This window comes from Solanum verrucosum, unplaced genomic scaffold (assembly GCF_900185275.1).
Source record: "Solanum verrucosum unplaced genomic scaffold, falcon-dt-bn FXZP01000070.1, whole genome shotgun sequence".
Classification (NCBI taxonomy): Eukaryota; Viridiplantae; Streptophyta; class Magnoliopsida; order Solanales; family Solanaceae; genus Solanum; species Solanum verrucosum.
Window position 1 is genome coordinate 166,381 of NW_026020244.1, and position 24,910 is coordinate 191,290.

At 36.5% G+C, this 24,910-nt stretch overlaps 1 pseudogene; it reads left to right on the forward strand.

The window, feature by feature from the left end:
- Positions 1-353: 353 nt before the first annotated feature.
- Positions 354-23,100, forward strand: LOC125833029 (uncharacterized; annotated as a pseudogene).
- The last annotated feature ends 1,810 nt before the right edge of the window (positions 23,101-24,910 follow it).

The window sequence follows — 24,910 nt, forward strand, 5'->3', positions numbered from 1 at the left end:
TTAGAATTCCTTTTCGTCCTAGAAAAAAATACAAGAGGGCAAATGGAGCTAAAGACGAGTTCACCCCTATTGGAGAATCATATGCTAGCTTGTTTAAAAATTTAAAGACGTTGAATGTTTTGAGTCCTATTGAAAGAAAGATGTCGAATCCTCCCTTGAGAAATCTAGATTATTCTCAACACTGTGCCTATTGTTCTGATGCCCTAGGGCACAGCATAGAGAGGTGCTGGTACTTGAAAGAGGCAATTCAAGATTTGATCAATACTCATCGAATTATCGTTGAAAACCCAAATGGACCAAACATCAATCAAAATCCATTGGCCAAGCATACTGAAACAAACATGTTAGAAATGATGAATAGTTGCGAAGAAGTTGCAGTCCTATACAAGCCAATCCTTTAGGTTGGAACTAGTAAGAAAAATTCGGCGAATGTTGTTGACTTGACAAAAATGGTGCCTTCAGGGGCAAAAAGGATGTCGGAAAAGTTAGGCCCATCAAATACACCCATCCTAACTGTGAAAGGAGCACTTGAAGATGTTTGGGCAAGTCAGAGAGAAGCAAGATTGGTTGTTCTAAGAGGGCCAAACAAGCCTATCTTGATCGTGCAAGGATTCTATATTCCACCTGTGATCATTAGGCCAGTGTCCCAACTTCCAATGACTAATCCCAAGGCTGTCCCTTGGAATTATGAGCCTACTGTTGTGACATACAAGGGGAAAGAAGTCAATGAAGAAGTAGATGAAATAAGAGGAATAACTCGTTCGGGAAGATGCTATGCCCCGACTGAATTAAGGAAAACTAAAAATGACCAAATGCAAATTAAGAATTCAGTCACTGAAGGGGAGGCAGAAGAGTTCTTAAGAAAGATGAAATTGTCAGACTACTCCATTGTGGAACTGTTAACGAAAACTGCAGCCCAAATCTCTTTGTTGTCTTTGTTAATACATTCAGATGAACATCGTAAAGCTGTAATGATGATTCTGAATGAAGCACATGTTCCTAATGAAGTTACAGTGAATCAGTTAGAGAAGATTGCTGGGAGAATATTTGAGGTAAACCACATCACCTTTTCAAATGATGAACTACCAGTGGAAGGTACCGGACATAACTAAGGCCTCCATATCACTGTAAAGTGTGAGCTTTGATATGTCACTCGAGTTCTAATTGACGGAGGATCTGGGTTAAATATTTGTCCCTTGTCAACTCTACAAAAATTGAATGTTAATGTTGAAAGGGTACGACCCAACAACGTATGTGTTAGGGCTTTTGATGGGTCCAAAACAGATTCCCTTGGGGAGATAGAGCTCATACTAAAATTAGGGCCTGTCGATTTCACCGTGAATTTTCAAGTGTTGAGTATCAATGCATCCTACAATCTATTGTTGAGGAGACCATGGATGCATAGGGTTGGGGCAGTACCCTCTACGTTGCATCAAATGGTTATGTTTGAATACGATCGGCAAGAAGTAATTATTCATGGTGAGGGGGACTTGTCAGTCTACAAAAACTGTTCCCTCCCTTTTGTCAAGGCGAATAATGAGAATGGGGCACTGGTTTAGCAAGCTTTCGAGGTTGTGGTTGTTGAGCATATCCTTGAAGCAAATCTCATTTCAAAACCACAATTGCCCATGGCATCCGTGATGATGGTGAATGAAATGCTGAAACATGGGTTTGAACCAAGTAAAGGCTTGGGGATATTCCTGCAAGGGAGAGCTTATCCGGTGAGTCCACAGAAGAGCCTTGGTACTTTTGGGTTAGGATACAAGCCCAAAGTCGAGGACAAAATGAAGGCCAACAAGTAGAAGAGAGATGTATGGTTGTTATACCCCATTTTAACTCGAGGTCCAAACGGTGTACACATATTGGTGATTTCCAAATTATTAACTAACTTAAGAAGTCGCCACCTAATTAATTCTGGTGAATTAGGACACCTAAATATTTAACTAAGTAATGCTAAAATTGACTTCAATTAAGGTCTACTAAACCTATGTGATTCTAGGTAAGAGTTCTAATTATCCTAAAGGAAAGGGATAAGGCATCATCTAAGATCAGTTAAAAACTATTAACCAGACAAACTTAGGTTATTTAATTTTAAAGAAAGTGAATACTAAAAGAATCAGAAAAGTCTAGTAAGTAAGTTGGAAAACATTTCAACATTTGAAAATTCTTTTATATTTATATTTAAAATGATGGAGATTTAAGAAAGGATAATTTGTCTAAACTAATTTGTTGTTGATCCGTAATATGTGATTAAAAGATATAGTATAAAAACTTTTATTCATGAATTCATAAGATGTTTCCTTTTTGAAAAAAAATATAATTACAACAAACATTTTTTATTTATTTATTTGTTTGTTTTTAAAAGGGTCACTGCCAAGTTGAATAAAATTAATGAAAAACTAGTGGGTTTAAAATGATGTAAAAGAAATATTTTTAATAGAAAAAACAAAGGAAAACCTTAAACAAAATAACAACTAAATCATAAAAATAATAATAAAAAAAAAAAGTAAGCTAACGTCACCCCCAAAAGCACAGCAAAGCAACAAAGTGCAAAAGATATAGCAAGACACAAGTTCACAAACAAGCCAAATCAAACACATCATAATAATGACTAGAATTAAAAAAAATATATAAATACTTTTTCCAGATTTCTTTGCTCGTTTTCTTTAACTTCAGCTCGAATCCAATTCGAGGGAGCGAGAGAGGGAAATAAAGGGGAAGTGCATATTCCAAGTTTAGCGTTGGAAAGAGGATATGTCGTAGTGAGAGTCTCTCAAAGGAACTCCAAGTTCATGCAAAGAAAGTAAAAAAAAAAAAAAGTAAAGAAGAGTTAGTAAGACAAATCAACAATGCTCAATATCAAATAAACTGGATATAAAATTGGGTTAAATGACACAATATCTTACTATTCAAAACATTAAAACACGCAAATGTGGAACAAATTCAAAGCCACTACTACAAACAACTTTTAAAGCATAAGAATAATAGACAAATATTTTCATATTTAAGCTACAAAAGTACTAGTCATTAGAGGTTTGAACAATAATAAAAATTATGACATAAGCTTTCCGGTTATAAAAATTCCACACACACACATATATATACTAACAAAGTAGGAGAGAAAAACTTCAACTTATGCTTTGTATATATTTTTAAAAAAAAATGAGAAAGCCGTAGGTAAGGAAAGTGATGTGCTTTTACAAGCATAAATCCATATTTAATTAGGAAAAGACACATAATCTGCACAATATATATATATATATATATATATATAGTAAGCTAAACTAAGAAAAGTAATAGTCATATCTTTTAATATCTCTTAAGCATGTTTCTACCTAAAAAACGAACATAAAACTCCCAAGTTCTCACATGACTTAAACTTAACATAATATCTTTTAACCTTACTTACTATTATAGCCCAACGAACAAAGATTACTCTTGACCCGTAACTTTCTCAAAAAAAAAATTGGCATAACAAAAGCAGAACTAGAGGAGAAAGAACGCAAATATCACCTGCTATGGGGCAGTGAACTGAGTCGTTTTCGATCAAGAATCTACGTTGTTCCTCTAACAAAGTCAAACAAAAGAGAAAGTAAAGTAGGAGATATTGAAATGTAAAAAAAAAGTGGTATTCTTTTGAATATTCAAGTCTTTTTCGTGATCTCTTTTGCCAGCCCAAACCCTCCCTTCAACTGAAGATATATGTGAGTATTTATAGAAAGAAAAATAAAGCCCAGAGCTTAGAGTTTGAGCGGAATTTATGAATTTCAAATTTGTCTTGGTTGGAGAAAAATCACATGAAGATCTTGGACTCCGTAAATCAAGTTGTTTTAACAGTGAACTTCTGCCCCAAAGAATCAAAAATCAAAAAGTTATTTGACTTCTTGTGTTGACTAAATTGTTGAATATGAGTGAGAAGGAAATTTTGAACATTAGAATATGCTAGAACACAGTTATGGTGCTACCTACTATGGTTGAAAATGGAATGAGGGGTGGGGTATGGCTGCTAGAGTTTATGAATAGGGTTAAATTGACATGTTAGAGGAAATGGGTCCGTTCAATTGAGTAGTTAGGGTGCTACATTTTGAGCAAAAAATGGGCCGAGATGGGTTGTATTTGGATAGCAAAATTGCTGAATATTTAAACTTGTAAATGGGTTGGAACATAGCTAAATTGCTGGAGTATTTTGGGCTTTTTTTTCTTTAAATTAATTTATTTGAGCCTCTAACTTAATAGCTAAAACCATAAATATGATACTATAGGATGAGAAATACTAATTTACAAAATAAAATTATAAAAATATAGATGCAAAATATGAACTTAAAATTACTTTAATAAGTGTGAAACTTGAAATAAAGCAATGACAAATCAATTATTTAATAAAAGAGTGTGAAAAGTGATAATAATAATAATTTCAATAATAGAATATAAAATTTGTCAGATAAGTAGTTATAGTAGTAAAAATAGTTGTCAAAATGATAATTTTATATATCATTAATTTTGAAACTTTAAAACAATAAATTAGAAGAAATGAGGGTCAAAATTGTGTGTCAACAGCTTGTCCCTCTTTGACCAGAGACGATGTAAGAGTTTTTGGGCAAAGAAAATGATGTAATAGCCTATTTTGTCCCGACCAACAAATGCAACCTTTGAGGCGAAAAAGATAGGGGTATTAGATAAAGTATGTGGCAGAGGATCTTGAAAACAAGGTAGGCACGAGCTTACAAAGTTTGCCCCGGTGTTAAATTATGATGTTACTGGTTAGTGTGATTGAAAAGAGTATTTGACGGTGGAGTCGAGCAGAGTGAATTATGATGTTACGGGTTAGTGTGATTGAGGAGAGTATTTGAGAGTGGAGTCGAGCAGAGTTTGAGGTAGATCTTTGACCTTTGTTGGAAAGCTAAACTTTCTTCACAAATTGCCCTAGTTCACTGCTTAGATAAAGTTCCACGTTGTGCTAAAGCTCCTGCAGAACTCAAACTTTGACAAAACAGTTAATAATATTAAACATAAAGCATGGTGCGATAAACACATGGAAATAACACCTCCTGGATGTGAATTTATGAAAATGCGGCCTTGCAAGCCGAAATGATTTAATGAGATAAAATCTTGCAAAGTTTATGGAAAGAAAGAAAAAAAAAGGTTTAAGGCCGATGATTCATGAGGAATGGTGCTTTTCAGTGATGATTAATGAAAACGGGGCCTTAACCAAATAAATTCTGGATATGAGGCTTTTAGCCAAATGATTTAAGAATGAGACTTTTTAAGCCTGGTGATTTATGAAAAAGAAGTCTTTGAAAGCAACGCATTTTGGTAAAACATTTGTGCAGTATATTTGAAAGCATCTGTGCAATCAACTGAAAGCATTTGTGCAATGTATTAGAAAAGTGATAAAGCCATGTAGGATCCTTTTAAATACTTGAAAGTATTTATGCATTTGAGAATATGCATTTGTGCGAAATATAAAGTATTTGAAAATATTTAGAAGCATTTGTGCGGTGCGTTTGAAAATAATTGAAGGCATTTGTGCAGTGCATTTGAAAATATGCATTTGTGTGAAGCATTTGGGCGGTGCATTTGAAAATATCTGAAAGCATTTGTGTAGTGGATTTAATGTATTTGAAAGCATGCATGCAGAACATCTGAAAGCATTTGTGCGGTGCATTTGAAAATATTTGAAAGCATTTATGCGGAACATCTGAAAGCATTTGTGCAGTGCGCTTGAGAATATTTGAAAGCATTTATGCAGTGCATTTAAAAGTATTTATGCAGAGCAAAACTTTATGCAATGCTTTTAAATAATATTTGTGTATCAACACATTTTAAAACCTTTGTAATTCTTTATTTATAAGTTTCGTATCATAAATTTATGAGTGAGTAATTCAAACCACCCAGTCATATAGACTTTTCGATTTTATAGGCGTTATTCACTTCTCAGCTTCTGCTAATCCTGACAAACCTGCACTCAAAGAAAAATTATAAGTTTTGGGGGAGATTGATTTGCATTGACTTTGAAGGTCTGACTCTTCATACTTCTTTCTTCCCGCTTTTCTTGGACTTGTAACTTTCGTCTATAATAAATCTTGGTTAATGAATAACAAGGAAAATAAATAACAACAAAACATTTAATTGGAAATCATTTTTTTAAAATAAGATAAAATAATATACGCATATAGTAATAAAGAATTTCTGTCGAACTTCAAATTGTGACATGTCGTGAGACAAAGCGAACATCCTTTATCTGAAGTCTTTGTTCTGTCGGGTGATTTGGTTGACCATCTACTCTTCAAATCTCTTGTTATCTTCTAGCAATGACTCCCTTAAAACTGTCCCAGTTTTTGGTGAAAGGGATATGTTGTCCTTTGGTCATGATGATACTGAACCTTCTATAGGATGCACAATATTCTATCAAGGCACCAAACCAAACATAACCCAAGGATACGATTAAAATTGAAATAAAGGGGTCGAACCCTCCTTGAGTTTCCTATGTATCTGAACGAAATCAGGCCATCGTAGTTTGCTACACAAAGAAATGGAGAAATGAAAAAACATTCTAATAAAGTGACCAAAGCCGATATAGGCCGCCTACGTATCCTACCAAGGGTATCAGGCCAAGCGTAGTTCATATTACATAGAAAGAAAATTTTGCAAAACCTACTAAAAGACCAAATCCGATGTGGATTTCCTACGTATCCCGCCATGGGAATCAGGTCAAAACGTAGTTCCAATACATGACAAAAAGATTACAAGAAAATGAAATAGAAACCTCTAGATGTAGTATCTCTTAACCGTATCTGCATTGATAGCTTTTGGCCATATCTTTCCATCCATTTCTGCTAGAATCAAAGCTCCTCCAGTCAGTACTCGGTGAATTATGTAAGGTCCTTGCCAATTAGGTGCAAACTTTATCTTAGCTTCATCTTGGTGCGGGAATATTCGCTTCAGCACCAATTGTCCCGGTTCAAACTGTCTCAGTCTTACTTTCTTGTTGAAAGCTTTAGCTATCTTGTGTCGATAAAGTTGCTCGTGACAAACTGCATTCATTCTTTTTTCATCAATGAGCATCAATTGTTCATATCGGTTTTGCGTCCACTTGGCATCACTTAACTCAGCTTCTTGGATGATCCTCAGAGATGGTATCTCAACTTCCATTGGTAACACTGCTTCTGTTCCATAAACCAAAAGATAAGGTGTCGCCCCAGTCGAAGTCTTGATTGTGGTGCGGTTGCCAAGAAGGGCAAAGGACAAACTCTCATGCCAATGCTTGTAGTTATCAGTCAATTTCCGCAATATCCTCTTGATATTTTTGTTGGCGGCCTCAACTGCTCCATTCATTTGAGGTCGATAAGGAGTGGAATTGCGGTGAATAATTTTAAACTTCTCGCATATCGCATGCATCAAGCCACTATTGAGATTAGCTCTATTATCTATAATAATTGACTCGGGGATCCCAAATCTACAAATGATGTTATTGCGAACAAAATCTGTCACCAGTTTCTTTGTCACAGACTTGTATGAAGATGCTTCTACCCACTTTGTGAAGTAATCAATAGCTACCAGAATGAACCTATGTCCATTTGAGGCGGCTGGCTCAATTGGGCGAATGACATCCATGCCCCAAGCTGCAAATGGCCAAGGAGAACTCGTCACATTTAGCTCATTCGGTGGAACTCGAATCAAATCACCATGAATCTGACATTGATGACACTTTCTCACAAAATGGATGCAGTCTGTTTCCATGGTCATCTAAAAATATCCAACTCGTAGAATCTTCTTTGCCAAAGTGAAACCATTCATGTGCGGCCCACCTGTACCCCCATGTATTTCTTCAATCAACTTGCTTGCCTCTTGAGAGTTAACACATCTTAACAATCCCAAATCTGGAGTCCTCCTATAAAGGATTTCCCCACTTAGGAAAAAGTGATTTGCGAGTCTCTGAAGTGTCATCTTTTGAACATTGTTTACTCCTTCTGGATAGTCTCCTTCTCTGAAATACCTCTTCATGTCATAGTACCAAGGCTGTCCATCCGGTTCTTCATCTACATGGAAACAATAGGCTGGCTGATCCTGCACATTGACCTTGATTGGATCTATGTAGTTGTTGTCTGAATGTTAAATCATAGAAGCCAGGGTTGCCAACGCATCTGCAAACTCGTTTTGAGCTCGAGGTATATGTGTGAATTCTATCTTGACAAATTTCTTGCACAATTCTTTCACACACAACAAATATGGGAGTATCTTCACATTCTTGGTGCTCCATTCACCTTGAACCTGATGAATCAATAAGTCGGAATCACCTATAACCAACAATTCTTGTATATTCATATCAACAACCATTCTAAGCCCAAGAATACAAGCCTCGTACTCCGCCATATTATTTGTGCATAAGAATCTGAACTTTGTTGAGATAGGATAATGTTTACCTAATTCTGAAATCAATACTGCTCTAGCACCGACTCCTTTGGAATTTGCAGCACCATCGAAAAACATTCTCCACCCGGGATATTCTTCGAAAATATCCTCTCCAATAAATAAAGCCTCTTCATCAGGGAAATAAATTTTAAGTGGCCTGTACTCTTCATCCATGGGATTTTCAGCGAGATGATCAGCTAGCGCCTATCCCTTGATGGCCTTTTGAGTGACATAAACAATGTCGTATTCACATAGCAAAATTTGCCACTTCGCCAACCTGCCAGTGGGCATAGGCTTCTGAAATATATACTTGAGTGGATCCATCCTTGAGATGAGAAAAGTGGTATACACACATAAATAATGTCTTAACTTTTACCGAGTTTCATAAGGAGTGAACTTTTTGCTTAAGTAATATATAACTTGCTCCTTCTTTCCAGTTTCGTCATGTTGTCCTAGCACACATCAAAATGCATTGTCAGACACTGACAAATACAACAACAATGGTCTTCCAGATTCTGGGGGCACCAAGACTGGTGGACTAGATAAATACTCTTTGATTTTGTCAAAAGCTTTCTGACAATCTTCCATCCATTTGGTTGCAGCATCTTTCCTCAACAACTTGAAGATTGGCTCACAAATTACAGTGGATTGTGCAATGAATCGACTAATGTAATTGAGGCGACCAAGAAAACTCATTACATCCTTTCGACTCTTTAGAGGAGGCAAGTCTTGAATAGCCTTTATCTTTGAAAGATCCTGCTCTATCCCTTTCCTACTCACGATGAAACCTAACAGCTTCCCGGCAGGGACACCAAATGCACACTTTGCGGGATTTAACTTCAGATTGTACCGCCTTAATCTGTCAAAGAACTTCTTCAAATCTGTTATATGATCTGAGCTCTTCCGTGACTTGATGATGACATCATCCACATAGACTTTAATCTCCTTATGGATCATATCATGAAATATGGTAGTCATAACTCTCATATATGTTGCCCCTGCATTCTTGAGTCCAAAAGGCATTACCCGGTAACAATATACTCCCCAAGGCGTGATGAATGCGGTTTTCTCCGCATCCTCTTCATCCATTAGAATCTGATGATATCCTGCAAAACAATTAACAAATGACTGCAACTCATGCTTTGCACAATTATCAATAAGTATGTGAATATTTGGGGGAGGAAAATCATCCTTCCGGCTAGCCTTGTTGAGATCTCGATAATCTATGCATACTCTGATTTTTCCATCTTTCTTACGCACTGGTACTATATTGGCCAACCACGTGGGATACTTGGTGACCCGAATGACATTGGCATCAAATTGCTTGGAGACTTCTTCCTTAACTTTTAAACTCAAATCAGGCTTGATCTTTCTCAGCTTTTGCTTTACTTGGGGGCAAGAGGGATCAATTGGCAACCTGTGTGAAACAATATCCGTGCTTAGACCCGGCATATCATCATAAGACCATGCAAACACATCCATATATTGTCTCAAAAGATCAATAATTTCTTTTCTTTGGGACGGAGTCAAATGGACACTAATTCTTTTTTCCCTCACCAATTCTGTTGAATCTCCCAAATTTATCGTCTCAGTTTCATCCAAATTTGGCTTTTCTTTATTCTCAAAATGTTCAAACTCCTTAGTCAACTCTCCAGGTTGCACATCTTCTTCATATTCTGCAAAAGTTTGTTCACTGTTTGGGGTTTGTTCGCTCGTTTCTTTACATGTCAGATTCTCGGCATTGACAGATTTATTAGTTTGCTTACTGAAAGAGAGAAAATAAATAAAAATAAAATAAAAAATCAAGGACAAATTTTAAAATTTAAAGCAGAAAAAAAAAGGTAACATAGATTTGGCATTTAAGCTTTCAAAAGATAGAGGCAAAACACATCAAATTCAAAAACACGATTCAGGCCTCAATTTGAATCATGTTATTTTGTTAATTCTAATACAATTATCTACCAAGATTCCAAGAGAACCGGGGACGGGTTACAAGTTCAATTGTTCAAAGCATCTACAGGCATAGCATCCCATATGGTCGGGGCCTCGGTGCGGTCCTTCAAAATCATATTGCATTCAGCTTCTTCAATGAACAAGTTTTTGAGTCCTTCTGTGAGGTTATCTTCAACAGCTTCTTCTAATCCTTGTGCAGCAAACGCCTTGGAAAATGACTGAATTAAGGGCGGGATAGGTTGTGGTAAGGGAATGTCACTTTTCCTTTGAGATTAGCCGATGAGATTTCTTCAGGAGTAGGCTCATATCTAAGACCAAAGGTGTATTTCTGACCAGGCAATTGAATTGGTTCCACTATTCTAGCCAATTTCTCTCCAAGACCTTGACCCGGGATAAAACCATTATTCAACATTTCCCAAGCCACCATCATAAGCACACGTGGCAAATTTGCCTTTCCAACTTGAGTAGCACACACAATTTCCCTAATATGGAATACAGACCCATCCAACTCTTTCATACTTTCAATAACATGGATGAATTTTTAGGATATATTGAGTTGTTACCTTCTCCATGAACAACAATTTCCTGATGGTTCCAAAAAAATTTCAAGGTCTAGTGCAAAGTGGAAGGGACCACACCAGCCATATGAATCCATGGCCTGCCAAGTAATAAATTATAACTAGCAGATATATCCAACACTTGGAATTCCACAATGAACTTCACAGGTCCAATTTGCAATGTCAAATCGATTTCTCCAATGACTCCCCTTTGTGTCCCGTCAAAGCCTCTAACCCTTACATGACTTTCACGAATCTTTCCAATGTCGATTCCCAAAGCTCGAACAGTAGTGAAATGGCATATATTAACAGTTGAACCATTATCAATTAGAACTCTTGAAATAAACTTATCCCTACATCTGACAGTAATGTTCAACGCTTTGTTATGTCCCAAACCTTCAGGCAAAAACTCATCTTCATGAAAGGTGACTTTGTTAGCTTCCAAAACTTGTCCTACCATGACAGAAAATTTCTCACTAGTGGTCTCAGCTGGAAAATAAGCTTCATTTAAAACCTTCACCAAAGCGTTCCTATGAGTTGTAGAATTCATCAGTAACGCCATTAAGGAAATTTGATCAGGAGTTTTCTTCAGCTGTTCAACAACTGAATATTCCTTAGTTGGCATCTTCTTCTAGAAATCTTCCACTTCAGCCTCTGTCACAACCCTTTTTTGGTTGTTTTCCTTGTTTGGTCCTCCTCGTACAACTTCTTCAGGGGCATAACAACGCCCGAATCTTGTCATTCATGCAGCAACGACTTATACAACTATCTTTCTTTTTCCTTGGTCACTTGCATTAGTCGAATAATCCCAAGGAACTGCTTTAGTGTCAAAAGGGGATGATTGAGCGACAAGGGCCATAATCCTAGGCTTGGGAAGAAAAACTTCCACTTCAATTGGCGCTCAAGCTTGGACTTTGATTACAGGAGAAATAAAGGTCGATGTCTTGACATTCTCCTCTATCTTGACTGGTACTATGGTCCCTTCCAAGTTGCAATCTTCATCAACGGTGATTATGTTAACATTGCCATGATTTGGCAGTGGGTTATTGTTTACATTGGGGGAAACACCTTTGAGTTGAATGATTCCTTCTTTGATCAATGCTTCAATCTTGTTTTTGAGAGTAAGACAACTTTCAGTATCATGTCCAGCAGCTCCGAAGTGATATGCACAGTGCTTAGTCTCGTCATACCATCCAGGAAGGGGATTGGGAATTCATCCTTGGATTGGTTGGAGTATTCCTGCAGTTCTCAACCATTTATATAGTTGGGCTAAAGGTTCAGCTAAAGGCATATAAGTTTTGGCTGGTCTGTTTTCAAAGTTTGGGGGGGGGGGGGTCTGGGTGAATTTGATGGACAGTTTTGTGGTTGGTAGTAGGATTGGATGGATATGCGAGTTGGTATCGTGATGGATTTTGATAGGCAGGTGCTCTAGGTGGAAGATGAAGGTTGATAATAAGGTTGAGGAATTTGGGTATACTGACTATAGTAAGAAGGTTGGGGTAAAGGGTTTTGGTAGGTTAACATCTGGTTTGGCCTACGCTCCTGGATGGTCATGACAGCAGACACACCGTCCTTCTTCTTCTTAAGGGCTCCTCCGATTAAATCTGACTAAATGGCCTTACTTGTTGCTTGCAGGGCTGCCAAATTAGTGATTCTCCCAGTTTTAATACCTTCTTTAATAAATTCTCCCATCCTGACAACATCAAAGATCTTTTGCCCTACAACACTTATCATCTTTTCATAGTACGTTGCATCTTTTTGGGATTGCATAAAAAGAGAGGTCATCTCACTTTCTGCTATTGGAGGTTGAGCTTTTGCGATATCTGCTCTCCACCGCATTGCATACTCTCTGAATGACTCTGTTGACTTATTTTCTTACTTCATCAAGTAGAACCTGTCCGGAATTGCCTCAGTGTTAAACTTGAACCTATCCATGAATTCTTGCGCCATCGCACCCCAACTATTCGATTTTTGTGGGTCTCGACTCGTGTACCAATCAAGGGCCTCTCCCGTCAAGCTCTTTATAAACAACTTCATTCTAATGGCCTCATCTTTCCCCACTCTAATAAACTTGTCACAATATGACCTTAAATGAGCTCGAGGATTTCCCTTCCCATCAAATTGTGGTACCTTATACCCTACGGGTAATTCAACATTGGGATGAACGCATAAATCCTCATATTCAAGACCTTCAACCCCCTTATGGACTTGGATACTTTTGAAAGCTTCCTTTAAATTACGAATCTCCCTTGCTACATTGTCATTTGTTCTTGACCTTACTTCTTTCTCCATATCTTCATATGGATCGACTTCTGGCATGGTTGGTATTGGATTAAGGAAAGGTTGAGCTTCCGCAACATATACTTGAGGTACATATTAGACGTTCGGGATTGTAGTGTGTGCCACCGGTACATGTTGGGTTGCTTGGTATTTTTGGGTAGGTAAGGTGGTTTGGGTGAGCGGGGTAGTTTGGGTAAGTGAGTTAGTTTGGATGACTGGAGTTTGATAAGTGAAGTGTGGGGCGCATATGAGGTAGTGAAGGGTAAAGGTTGGCTTGTTGCGGATTGTTTTGTGGAAAGTTGGGTTGTTGAGGGTTGGTGGATTGTTTGGAAGCAGTTGGATTGGTCTTGTGAAGGGAAGGGTTTGGTGGAAAGTATTGAGGAGTAGGACAGTCAACATATGGAAAAAGAGGCAGAGTAGCTGTGTTTTTCCATTCTCGGGAAGTGGCATGTTCACAGTGATGGACAAATTGGTGAGGTTTCGAAGTCGATCAATCTCACTTTGCATATTGGCCATTTTTTGCATCAAATTAGCAATGTGTTCATCATAAAGGATTGGTTCCCTTCCTTTCGAAGTCTCGGGTTCATCTCTCAGGACAGTGACAAGCCCCAAACCATTTTGATCAGACGCACCTGAATCAGTCATGTCTGCACGTGCTTTTGATCTCGTAAAGTATGGATGATCCGCCAGTTCGTAGTTAACGCAAATCAACCTTTGGGGAAAATAAATCGAAAGAAAGAAAACCTTCAAAAAGAGAGAAATATTAGTGTCAAGTGGGTGATTGTTGTTTCAATGATATTAATAATTAGGCAGATAATTAAATAATAACAATAAATAAATATAGAATAAGCATGTATTGCACAACAAGTAAATCACATAACAAAATAATAAACAAAATATTCAAAAGAAAATGTATCCTAATATGCACGGGACCTCTTTTTGCCAGAGGTGGGCCTAAATGTCAAACATAACGTGATTATGATAGATTGATCCAAACCATTAATTTGTGACAACTCGAGTTTTGGGAAACAAAAGACCAAGTTTTCATTAATACAAAAAAAAAGGAGAGTACAACGAAGAAACTAAAAGAAATAACAATACATAAAAGATGACATAATATAAAGACAAATCTAAGACTTGGCCTAAATTTGTTATCAATCACGCTGGTGGAGGAAATGAAGATGATGCTCCCACGTTGCTAGGTCCTACTCCCGCATTATCCAAATATCGCATTAAATTTTCCATTTGAGCTAACATTTCAGGAGTAACTATTTTGGTTCCAAAACGAGAATGTCTTATCCAGATCGTCGTTCCAATATCGTCAAAACCTTGCTCACCTTCTGGACTTATGCTATTGCGATCTTCTCGAAACCATACCTGATATTCTGGAATTTCCTTTTCAGTCTTATTTCCGATATCTATCGTGAGGATATTGTCCCACTCATGAAGAATCTCTCTGGCTCTAGGGACTTCAAAACTTGGTCTAAAGGAAATTTCAGAATTCCTCATATTTGCTCGAAGAGGAATCACTTGTGCTTGACCTAACTGTTGAAGCACGCTCACTGGAGCATATGGCTGGAGACCTTTCAACCTAATAAGCTCAATATAATAAAACCTTTTACATCTTATATAGGCAGGGGAACGTGGGAGTAATGGATATTTCCACTGAACTCGGTCACTAGTACGGTGGGCCAGGAACTCATACCAATCATCAGTACCAACCGGATACACAAACTCTTTCATCCTATCGTAAAAACTGTTGATATGATTTGTGTTACTAAAGCATATGTCATCCATGTTTTTACGTTAGTGCAAATGTTCCATTGCCCATATTTGTAAAAGAAGATTGCAACCTTCAAAGAAGTTTGACTCCCCTCTTTGACATTTCCCAATAGCTCGAAATATTTCTGCTAAAATCATGGGAACCACAGTGAGTTCTTCGCCATCTACTCTCTCGAAAAGTACTCGAGCCACAGAACATATGCAAGTGCTAATGTATTCGTGTTCTCGTGGAAATACCAAAGTCCCTAGTAAAGTCACATCAAATGCAATAGGGCGTCTAACTTGCCAATGAACTTGAGTGCAAGAGAATTCTTTCCTAAACAACTTGTAACTATTCGAGCATCCATACCTCTCATATAGGTAGTCCAAAGAAACCCAATTATTTTCGAAGCACCGAAGTTTCTTTTAATTTTTCAACCCTAAGTAGCGAAGGAATTTCCTCCTTGATTGACTGTGCGGAATAATTTGACCCATTCTTTGATACTTCAAACTGGTGAAATAGTGGATTTCTTCCAATGTAGGTGTTAGTTCAAAGTCTTTGAATGCGAACACAACACGGTCTGGATCCCAAAACTGAATTAGTGCTCTGATCACATGTTTGTCGGGGGTGATTTTGAATAGCAAAGGGAAGCACCCCAACCTTCTTGTAATTGCTAGTTTTTTAATTGGAGTGAAATTTTCCCACCACATCCTCAATTTGGGCGGGAAACCCTCGACCATCCTAACTTTGGGCACTCGGGGGACTGAACTCATCCTACATTACAAATCGAAATAAAATGAACACATAATTCCCAAACTTACTATGTCAAAATTAGACTTGGATTTGTCTATCATTATCACGTTGCACAAAACATGCTTGTTGGTCGTTGGGTCATGAAACCCGTTGACAAAAAAAGTGGATTTCTTAAATGTGGATTCGATACCCGGGATCGATCCACCTAAGGTGAATGCATGCATGACTTAAATTGAAGGGTGACTTAGCTCTATCCTATTTTTTCTAAGATTTGGTTTACTAGACACAAGGTTCCCGAGTGGACAACTCGAGTGAGGAGGCTACGCGGTCACACAGAAAAAGATCCGAACACCCCGCGCATATGCCAACTCTCCTAACTTTTGGGATTTTGAAAGAAATTTGCGGGTGCGCAAAACACACCTCGCGTGTACGTGTGATTGTGTGAATTTTCCAGAATTGGAAGAAGTATGAACGAAATGACAGTTTATAAAGCAGTAACAAATATACAATTTATATAAAATCAGTAACAAATAGACATTTTAGATAAACAATAACAAATAAACAGTTTATATCACATAAACACGAAAAATAAAGCATTAGGCATGTAAAATAAAGCAAGCAAGCAAGCATATGCTAAAACATTAATAATTAATCTAAGTCTGTTATGATTAGAACCTATTAATTCCCTAGTGAAGTCTTCAAGTTGTTATACCCTAACTCGAGGTCCAAAAGGTGTACACATATTGGTGATTTCCAAATTATTAACTAACTTAAGAAGTTGCCACCTAATTAATTATGGTGAATTAGGACACCTAAATATTTAAGTAACTACTGCTAAAATTGAATTCAATTAAGGTCTACTAAACCTATGTGATTCTAGGTAAGAGTTCTAATTATCCTAAAGGAAAGGGATAAGACATCCTCTAAGATCAGTTAAAAACTGTTAACCGGCCAAACTTAGGTTATTTAATTTTAAAGAAAGTGAATAGTAAAAGAATCAGAAAAGTCAAGTAAGTAAGTTGGAAAACATTTCCACATTTGAAAATTCTTTTATATTTATATTTAAAATGATGGAGATTTAAGAAAGGATAATTTGTCTAAACTAATTTGTTGTTGATCCGTAATATGTGATTAAAAGATATAGTATAAAAAATTTTATTCATGAATTCATGAGATGTTTCCTTTTTGAAAAAAAATATAATTACAACAAAACATTTTTTTTTATTTGTTTGTTTTTAAAGGGTCACTGCCAAGTTGAATAAAATTAATGAAAAACTAGTGGGTTTAAAATGATGTAAAAGAAATGTTTTTAAAAAAAAACAAAGGAAAACCTTAAACAAAATAACAACTAAATCATAATAATAATAATAATAATAATAAAATAAATAAAAAAAGTAAGCTAACCTCACCCCCAAAAGCACATCAAAGCAAACAAAGTGCAAAAGATATAGCAAGACACAAGTTCACAAACAAACCAAAACAAACACATCATAATAACGACTAGAATTAAAAAAATATATAAATATTTATATAAATATTTTTTCCTGATTTCTTCGCTCGTCTTGTTTAACTTCAGCTCGATGGAAAGAGGATATGTTGTAGTGAGAGTCTCTCAAAGGAACTCCAATTTTGCTCCAAAATTGTTCATGCAAAGAAAGTAAAAAAAAAAAGTAAAGAAGAGTTAGTAAGACAAATCAACAATGCTCAATATCAAATAAACTAGATATAAAATTGGGTTAAATGACACAATATCTTACTATTCAAAACATTAAAACACACAAATGCAGAACAAATTCAAAGCCATTACTACAAACAATTTTAAAGTATAAGAATAATAGATAAATCTTTTCATATTTAAGCTACAAAAGTACTACTCATTAGAGGTTTGAACAATAATAAAAATTATGACATAAGCTTTCCGGTTATAAAAATGCCACACTCACACACACCCACCCACCCACCCACACACGCACGCACGCACGCGCGCACACACACACACACATATATATATATATATAGGAAAACTTCAACTTATGTTTTGTATATATTTAAAAAAAAAATGAGAAAGATATAGGTAAGGAGAGTGATGTGCTTTTACAAGCATAAATCCATATTTTAATTAGGGAAAGACACATAATCTGCACAATATATATATAGTAAGCTAAACTAAGAAAAGTAATAGTCATATCTTTTAATATCTTTTAAGTATGTTTCTACCTAAAAAACGAACATAAAACTGCCATGTTCTCACATGACTTAAACTTAACATAATATCTTTTAACCTTACTTACTATTATAGCCCAACGAACAAAGATTACTCTTGACCCGTAACTTTCTCAAAAAAAAAATTGGCATAACAAAAGCAGAACTAGAGGAGAAAGAACGCAAATATCACCTGCTATGGGGCAGTGAACTGAGTCATTTTCGATCAAGAATCTACGTTGTTCCTCTAACAAAGTCAAACAAAAGAGAAAGTAAAGTAGGAGATATTGAAATGTAAAAAAAAAGTGGTATTCTTTTGAATATTCAAGTCTTTTTCGTGATCTCTTTTGCCAGCCCATAAACCCTCCCTTCAACTGAAGATATATGAGAGTATTTATAGAAAGAAAAAATAAAGCCCAGAGCTTAGAGTTTGAGCGGGATTTATTTTGAATTTCAAATTTGTCTTGGTTGGAGAAAAATCACATGAAGATCTTGGACTCCGTAGATCAAGTTGTTTTAACAATGAACTTCTGCCCCAAAGAATCAAAAATCAAAAAGTTATTTGGCTTCTTGTGTTGACTAAATTGTTGAATATGAGTGAGAAGGAAATTTTGAACGTTAGGATATGCTAGAACACAGTGAATGAATGAAATTTGCTCAAAAGGTTGGACAAAAACTATCCACAGTTATGGTGCTACCTACTATGGTTGAAAATGGAATGAGGGGTGGGATATGGCTGCTAGAGTTTAAGAATAGGGTTAAATTGACATGTTAGTGGAAATGGGTCCGTTGAATTGAGTAGTTGGGCTGCTACATTTTGAGCAAAAAATGGGCCGAGATGGGCTGCATTTGGATAGCCAAATTGCTGAATATTTAAACTTGTAAATGAGCTGGAACATAGTTAAATTGCTGGAGCATTTTGGGCTTTTTTTTTCTTTAAATTAATTTATTTGAGCCTATAACTTAATAGCTAAAACCATAAATATGATATTATAGGATGACAAATACTAATTTACAAAATAAAATTATAAAAATATAGATGCAAAATATGAACTTAAAATTACTTTAATAAGTGTGAAACTTGAAATAAAGCAATGACAAATCGATTATTTAATAAAAGAGTGTGAAAAGTGATAATAATAAAAATTTCAATAATAGAATATAAAATTTGTCAGATAAGTAGTTATAGTAGTAAACATAGTTGTCAAAAAGATAATTTTATATATCATTAATTTTGAAACTTTAAAACAATAAATTAGAAGAAATGAGGGTCAAAATTGTGTGTCAACAATAGTCACTTACCAAGCCTATACCACCCATATACAAATCTTTCCTCAAAGCCCGCACAATAGAATCTTCTGAGTCACCATTCCCAGAGCCAGTGCTGGAGGTTCATGAAGAATTGATCAACTATTTTCAAGATTTATTTGTCGAGGCTGATATGGTTGAACTCGGAGAAGGCACTAGCGACAGAGATGTGCAATTCATTGGTCCTGATGTCCAGCTGAACAATTGGGAGGCCACTCCTCTCCCCATTAAGAATGAATCTTGGTAGTCTATCTTGTTTATCTTTTGTCATCCGATTTATTCAAGGGTTGTAATTCGGATTTTATCTCGCCGTTTTATTTCAAACTCTCTATTTTCTTTTACAATAGGATGTAATCGTGTTTTTATTTTAGTCTAATATATTTATTTTATTTTCTTCTATACAGTTCTTTCGATGCCGATTCTAGTGATATGCCATGAATGCAAATTTTTTCGCTAGATAATAAAATCCAATCTAATCTTCGACCTAATCTTGAAATAATAAGTCAAGAAATCAAATATGATGAAGACGAAGTATTTGAAGAAGTAAGCAGGGATTTCAAACATTTTGAGAATAAATCAAATCCCAACATGAGTGAAACTGAGATGATAAATTTAGGGGATCCTGAAAATATTCAGGAGACTAAGATAAGCATACATGCTCGACATCAAAAAGAGGATATAATCTAGGCTCTGTTTGATTACAAGGATGTTTTTGCATCATCTTATGATGACATGTCGGGATTAAGCACTGACATGATGGTTCACAGGTTGCCGATTGATCCTAAGTTCCTTCCGGTAAAGCAAAAGTTGAGAAAGCTTAAAACTGACATGAGTGTAATAATTAAAGAGGAAATCACAAAATAACTTGAGGCCAAAGTCATTCGAGTCGCTCAATATCCTTGTTGGTTAGCCAACATCGTACCTGTCCCTAAGAAAGACGACAAAGTTCGAATGTGTGTTGATTATCGTGATTTGAACAAAGCAAGTCCAAAATATGACTTTCCTTTGCCCAACATTCATATTTTGTTGGATAATTGTGCTAAACATGAGATTGCATCTTTTGTGGATTGCTACACGGGTTATCATCAGATTATTATGGATGATGAAGATGCAGAAAAAATGTCTTTCATCACTCAATAGGGTACATATTGTTATCGAGTCATGCCATTTGTGTTAAAAAATGCGGGGGCAACTTATATGAGAGCAATGACAACTATGTTTCACCATATGATGCATAAAGAAATCAAAGTTTATGTGGATGACGTGATCATTAAATCAAAAAAGCAGTCAAATCATGTGCAAGACATAAGAAGATTCTTCGAAAGGCTTCGCAGGTATATTCTCAAGCTTAATCATGTAAAATGTGTATTTGGAGTACCGTCAGGAAAACTTTTGGGGTTTATAGTCAGTCGACGAGGTATCGAGTTAGATCCTTCAAAAATAAAAGTCATTTAGGAACTGCCACCTCCAAAGAACAAAACTGAGGTTATGAGCCTTCTAGGAAGGTTAAACTACATCAGTAGATTCATTGCTCAACTTACAATAACTTGCGAGCCCATTTTTAAGTTGTTAAAAAAGCATGCCACAGTCGAATGGACCGAAGAATGTCGAGAGGCTTTTGAAATAATTAAGAATTACTTATCAAATCCCCCTGTGTTGGTTCCTCCCGAGCCGGGCAGACCATTGATATCATATATGTCAGTACTGGATAATGCTTTTGGTTGTGTATTGGGTCAGCATGATGGCACTGGGAAGAAAGAGCAGGCCATTTATTAGCTCAACAAGAAATTTACCGTTTATGAATCGAAGTACACCTTTCTCGAAAGAATGTGTTGTGCCCTAACTTGGGTAGCACAAAAGTTGAAGCACTATCTCTCATCTTATACTACTTATCTCATTTCTCGTATGGATCCGTTAAAATACATTTTTCAAAAGCCCATGCCCACGGGCAGGCTTGCGAAATGGCAAATATTACTCACAGAGTTTGACATTATCTATGTGACGCGGACCGCAATGAAGGCTCAAGCATTGGCAGATCATTTGGCAGAGAACCCTATTGATGATGAATATGAACCACTTAAGACCTACTTTTCAGACGAATAGGTGTCATGTATTGATGAATTTATTCATGATAAGGATCAAGGATGGAAGTTGTTCTTTGACGGTGCCTCTAACAAGAAGGGATTTGGGATATGAGCAGTTCTTATGTCTGAATTAGGGGAATATTTCCCTATAACAGCCCAACTTAGATTCTATTGTACCAATAATATGTCAGAATATGAGGCTTGCATCCTGGGTTTGAGGTTAGCTGCTGACATGGGCATCTAAGAGTTGCTAGTGCTAGGAGAGTCAGACTTACTAGTCCATCAAATTCAAGGAAAATGGGAGACTCGTGACCCAAAGCTCATACCATATCAACATTGTTTACAAGATCTTTGTCGACGATTTGTGTCAATAAAGTTTAGACATATTCCTAGAGTTCATAATGAGATTGTTGATGCATTGACAATTTTATCTTCGATGCTCCAACATCCTGATGAAGCTTATATCGACCCTTTGTACATACAGATTCGTGATCAGCATGCTTATTGCAACATGGTGGAGGAAGAATTTGACAGTAACCTTGGTTCCATGATATTAAAACATATCTTCAGTCTGGAGAATGTCCTACTAATGCCACTAGGAATCAAAAAAAGGACTATTCGGCGACTAGCTAGCGGTTTTTTCTTAAGCGGAGGCATATTGTACAAGAAAATACCTGATTTGGGTCTTCTAAGATGTGTAAATGCTAAAGAGGCTTCAACAATAATGATTGAAATACACTCAGGAGTTTGTGGACCTCACATGAATGGATATGTTCTGGCAAAGAAGATACTTCGAGCATGTTATTATTGGCTCACCATGGAGCGGGATTCTATACGATTTTTTCGTAAATGTCATGAATGTCAAATACACGGTAATTTGATACATTCCCCTCCCTCCGAGTTACCTGCGATGTCTGCTCCATGGCCTTTCGTGGCATGGGGAATGGATGTGATTGGACCAATAGAACCAAAAGCATTGAATGGTCATAGGTTCATCCTGGTGGCCATTGATTACTTTACAAAGTGGGTGGAAGCAATAACTTTCAAATCAGTGACCAAGAATGTCGTGGTGGATTTCATTTATTTCAACATCATCTGTCGTTTTGGTATTCCAAAGGTAATTGTTACCGATAATGTTGTAAATCTCAACAGTCGTTTAATGCAAGAGGTATGCCGTCAATTTAAGATTGAACATCGAAATTCGACTCCTTATCGCCCAAAAGCAAATGGGGCTGTAGAAGCTGCCAATAAAAATATAAAAAAGATACTTCGTAAAATGGTGCAAAGTTCTTGACAATGGCATGAAAAGTTGCCTTTTGCTTTGTTGGGTTATCGCACTACAGTTCGTATGTCAGTGGGTGCCACCCCCTATTCGCTGGTATATGGGACTGAGGCAGTTATACCTGCAGAGGTTGAGATTCCATCCATGCAGATTGTTGTAGAGGCTGAAATTGATGATGATGAGTGGATCAGAACACGCTTGGAGCAATTAATTTTGATTTATGAGAAGCGATTGACATCAGTATGCCATGGACAATTGTACCAGAAAAGAATGGCACGAGCATACAACAAAAAGGTGCATCCCAGACGTTTCGAAGAGGGTCAAGTAGTGTTGGGACGTATTCTGCCACACTAGGCTGAAGTCAAAGGCAAATTTTCTCCAAATTGGAAAGGACCATTCACTGTAAAGAATGTATTATCCAATGGTGCTCTTTACTTAGCAAATATAGAAGGCAAAATGACAGAAATGGTCATCAATGTTGATGCTGTGAAGAGATATTATATATGATGTGATTTTTCGGTATTAGAAACCTTTATGTTTGGACTTGACATTTCAAAGGTTGATGTAATGGAAATTCTTGGTTCTGTGTCAAAGTATTAATTCATATGTTGTCACCCTTGTTGAGAGTTAATTTACTTTATTGGTTCTTCTGCTTCCTTAGCTCTTCCATATAAAAAAAAGAGAAAAAAAAAGAAAATCAATCAACACGAATTACGTTTGACCTGATTCTTGTTTCGATAAGATACATAGGCAACCCTGGTGTGGGGTTCAGTCTAACCAAATAAAAAACCAAAATTCCATATTGCAAAAACTGGGGCAAAAGTCATTTTATTTTTTCTTTCTATCCTGAAGCTAAAGTCAACCCCATCATTTAAAGCCATATTTGAGCCTTCTTCCAGTCATTTCTTTCTAACCTTGTATAAAAGTCGTGTTTTAATCAAAGAAAGGCCTTTGGATCAACCTTTGAGATGTCAAGAAAAGGTTTGTTAAGGGTACAGGTGATGAAACCATGAGAGAGTCTTATTGGTGAAAACCCTAACTAGGCGTCATAAGGCGAATGTGAGTTGAGAGAAATAAAAATGAGAGTCTTATTGGTGAAGACCATGAGTGGGCATCGTAAGGCGAAAGTGAGTAGTGAAAAAAAAATTAAAAAAAATGGTGAGAGAGTCTTATTGGTGAAAACCCTAACTGGGCATCATAAGGCCAATATGAGTGAGAGAAATAAAAATGAGAGTTTTATTGGTAAAAATCCTAACGGGCACCATAAGGCGAATGTGAGTTGAGAGTAATAAAAATGAGAGAGTTTTATTGGTGAAAACCCTGACGGGCACCATGAGGCGAATGAGAGTTGAAGAAATCAAAATGGAAGTGTTTTAATGGTAAAAACCCTCATGGACATCCCAAGGCGAATAAGAGTTTGAAGTTATTTATGAGTCCGTCAAATTGTTTTGGTGCTCCACATCAAGATTAAATGATCAATAATGGTTGAGGAATAGATTGGATGGACAAATCAGGTATCAATTCAAATTGCATGTCCTGATCAGTAGAGTCGGCTACCACACTCAGATAAGTTTTTCTTTCTTTCTCTCTCTAAAAGAGATTTTTCATCGAATCATTTTCTTCTATTCTTGTGTAGGATATATTTTTCTTCCCCTTTTCATCACTTGGTTTCACATGTCCTTGAGTCGAGTTTGTGTCAAGAAAGTGAGAAAGGATTTCAAGACTGGCTACCAACTTTCTGGATTGTACAAGGCAAAGCATCAGGCCAATGAGTTGTCATCTATCGATAAATTCTGGATTCAGAAAAGTCCACGATTTAATGAAAGCTAAACAAGGAGTATCGTGAAATGAAGGCGGATATGGGATTTAAGTCCCTCAAAGAAAGTAAATTTGGGTGCATACATTCAATCAATAACGACTATTGGCCGGTTGGAAATAAGTAAAACATGACAAGTGCTAGCAATCCTCGTCAAAAGGCAAAACCACAAACCAACCATCACGTTGTTGAAGCAGGGGCACAATTTCTTCCAAGATCAAAGATCCAAAAACCTGGATGTTCAATTTAGGTTACAAAGATCTAAATGGCAACATTGCACAAAAAAAAAAGTTATAGTCCATATGGGGGTAAGTATATTGGTTGTATTATTAGTATATTAAACGTAGTATAGCAAGGACCCTCTTGAATAATGGTACGTAGTATAGCAAGGACCTTCCTGAATAATGGGACGTAGTATAGCAAGGACCTTCCTAAATAATGGGGCGTAGTATAACAAGGACCCTCATGAATAATGGGACGTAGTATAGCAAGGACCCTCAT